Source organism: Prionailurus bengalensis, chromosome D1, assembly GCF_016509475.1.
Source record: "Prionailurus bengalensis isolate Pbe53 chromosome D1, Fcat_Pben_1.1_paternal_pri, whole genome shotgun sequence".
Taxonomy (NCBI): domain Eukaryota; kingdom Metazoa; phylum Chordata; class Mammalia; order Carnivora; family Felidae; genus Prionailurus; species Prionailurus bengalensis.
In genome coordinates, this window is record NC_057346.1 from 35,969,486 (window position 1) to 35,973,034 (window position 3,549).

The window sequence follows — 3,549 nt, forward strand, 5'->3', positions numbered from 1 at the left end:
AATCATGAAACAAGTTTGATCAGTGTAACCACATACCAAAATTGGTTTTTAATCACTTTTATCAGGTAGGTAAGAATCTTGGGAATAATAGATGCAAATTCAGGATAAAAATCACACATACAGAGTAAAAAATAATGCATACATGTTTAAGGTAAGAGCAATGAGTTTCTGAAAATTCATTATAATTATCCCTCAGAGGGTATTCATACATCACAAGTCAAGATTATTCGTCTCATAAATTATATTACTGTATAATATGGTATGTTCAGTTTGTCCTTTTGTGTTGAGTGACAGAGAGACAAAGAGAGGGAGATAGAGAGGACTGATAGTACACACAGAGAGGAAGAGAGCTGGGTATTAATGATTTTTGTGAGCAATATGAAAAGATTTAGAAATAAGAACAAAGCAAGAAAATATAGTATATATAATTACCTTGAATAACCCATGACCTGGCTAGGAAATAAAACAAAATTTAGTTCTTTTGTTGCAGTTTGGAGTTTATCTTCTTGTGCAGATTTCATCTCTTCAGATAAGACAAAGAACAACATACTCCATGTAGAATCGATACGACAATTATTGCTTCTTCAAGGAGTCTAGAGTGTATGTTCTAGGGGCTCTAGGATCTCAGTTCCTTAGGGAAATGGGCTATGTTCTGTGTTCCTGATAATAAAATTCATTAATAGTTCACATTTTTTTAAAGTGTCTACTATGTCCTAGAAGTTTCAGTGCTCATCGCAGTTGCCTACCTCAAACTTTTGGGAACCAGGAGGCTGGCATTCCCCAGAAAAGCTGTTCATTTCCTTCTATTTAGTATTGGCTGTAGTGAACTTGGAAAATAAACTGTAAATAATAGTCTATTAAATAATATAAGTAAGTCATAAATATTTCCTGTTTTAAATTGGGACATGGCTACTTATGAAATGGTACAATTTTCATCAGATAATCGGGGCTTTTATGAATTCTGTGACCAATCTAAACACTCTGAGAAATAAGCTAACATAAGTTTTAATCAAAAAAAAATGGCCAAGAGTAAATAGATCATTTTTAAACAAAGTAAGAATGACCCTCAGTCTTCCCCTGTCCACAATTCCTGCAGAGATACAAGCACAGAGGAACAAAAGAGCCAGGTTTGTACAGAGCCAATCACTCAAATCATTCTATTGATATAAATATAACACTCTCTCTTGAGGAAAGTGGAATCATAGTTGAATGTCACAGTTGCAGACAGCTGTCTAAGTAATCCAAATGTTACAGTTAAAATGTATTTTACTCAAGAATTCACTATTAAAATGAGGCAAATAACCAAAACATCAGTAGGAAATCTGAACAGAGATATAAAAGAAAATGTCAAGTTTCTTTTTATGTATTTCTAAACAAAAGAAGTTGCAAGGAAAGAAGTCACTGGGAATAATTTCATTCTTGATTTCTATCTGGGCATCTAAACCTATCATCATCTTAAAAAATGGAGACAGAAGATTAACTGAAGCATAAGTAATTTTCTTACAAGTCAATAGAAGAGCATAACAGCCTGAGGTAGGGGAGGTGGGTTCTGATTTGAGCTGTATTTCCTAAAATGTAATATTTTGATTCTGAGGTTTAAGCAGTTTTCAAAATTATTTAGAAAACCAAGTCTCTGATTTCCTTTTTTAAATGTTTATTTATTTATTTGGGGGGGGTGGGGAGGGGCAGAGAGCAAGGGAGGGAAAGAATTCCAAGCAGGTGGCACACTGTCAGTGCAGAGCCCAACATAGGGCTCAATCCCAGGAACCCCGAGATCATGACCTGAGCCAAAATCAAGAGTTGGACACTTAACCAAAAAAGCTATACAGGAGCACACCAGGTCTGATTTCTAATTAAGAGATCTGAAACAGGATGACTAGAAGAATACTTCATTTTGGCAAAAAGTTGTGACATAATTTGATAGTATTGTGCAATTTCCTAGGACAAGTAAATGAAACATATAAATATGTGACTAGTATGGTTTGTTGGCATATATATAATAAAATTTAATTAAATATTTCAGGTTTAAGAACTCAAGAACTATAATTTGTTGCATGTGGGTTGGATAAAATAAATATATGCATATGTAGTTTTGCTAATTCGATGGTGAATCTTATAACAAAAGATTCTAAATTAGCAGTTCAAAGTTGGAGCAGAAGACTCAGCATTTTCATAAGCCCGTCACCAATTCTGAGGAACTGGTCTCTAGACCACATATAAAGAATTGGGGCATCTGGGTGGCTCAGTCGGTTAAGCATCCCACTCTTGGTTTCAGCTCAGGTCATGATCTCACAGTTAGTGAGTTTGACCCCGTGCTGGGCGCTGCATTGGCAGTGCAGAGACTGCTTGGGATTTTCTCTCTCCCTCTCTCTGCTCCTCTCCAGCTTGTTCTCTCTCTCTCTCTCTCTGAATTAAATGAACATTGAAAAGAAAAAAGAAGGAGCACCTGGGTGGCTCAGTCAGTTGAGCATCTGTCTTCAGCTCAGGTCATAATCTCGCAGTTCATGGGTTCCAGCCCTGCATTGGGTTCTGTGCTGACAGTTCAGAGCCTGGAGCCTGTTCAGATTCTGTGTCTCCCTCTCTCTCTGCCCCTCCCCCATTCACATGCTGACTCTTTCTGTCTCAAAAATAAAAAATAAACATAAAAAAAAGAAAAAGAATCTTTATTTCATAGATTTAAAATATTTAGACTAAAACTTTTTATTTTAATTTCATAAATACAAAAGCATTTATCTTCTCTTGCAATATTTCCAATACATGCTCATCATATAATGGTCAGCATTTCACTTTTTTTAAAAAAATTTAATGTTTATTTATTTATTTATTTATTTATTTATTTATTTAAGAGACAGAGAGACAGCATGAGCTGGGGAGGGTAAGAGAGAAAGGGAGACACAGGATCTGAAGCAGGCTCCAAGTTCTGTGCTGTCAGCACAGAGCCCAACACAGGCTTGAACTCACCAACTGCGAGATCATGACCTGAGCTGAAGTTGTATGCTCAACAGACTGAGCCAGCTAGGTGTCCCATCACTTTAGATGTACTTGTTATTCATTTTTCATTCATTCATTTATTAAATATATTGAGACTCTACTATATTCCAAGAATGGTGATAAGCACTGAGCATTTTGTAACGAGCAAGAAGAGGGTATTTACTTTTGCATTTGCTAAAAGTAAAAGATAACTTAAGGGTAGTAAAATAGGGGAGCCTGACTGGCTCAGTAGGAAGAGCATGAGACTGCTGATTTCAAGGTTGTGAGTTCAAGCCCCACATTAGGTGTAGAATACTTAAAAATAAATACATAATTTTAAAAAGAGCAGTAAGATAATCAAGATTAAAATGTAAGAAAAATAACTAATATTTCATATCTGCATTAGAAATCAGTAGTATTTATTTAAAACAGTAAGAGAAATTATAAACAAAATAAAAGTAACATCAAAATACCTATTGCCTCTTAATAAATTTAAGAAAATATTTGCAATATGTCTATGCAGAAAATAATACAACTTTATTGAAAGATGTTCCAGAAAACCCAAATACAAGGAGTTAA

General features: G+C 35.0%; 1 non-coding gene across 1 annotated transcript; it reads left to right on the forward strand.

Annotated features, from left to right (window-relative positions):
- The first annotated feature begins 3,205 nt into the window (after positions 1–3,205).
- On the forward strand, positions 3,206–3,278 carry TRNAS-GCU. The gene has a single exon. It is a non-coding gene; the product is annotated as a tRNA-Ser (tRNA).
- The last annotated feature ends 271 nt before the right edge of the window (positions 3,279–3,549 follow it).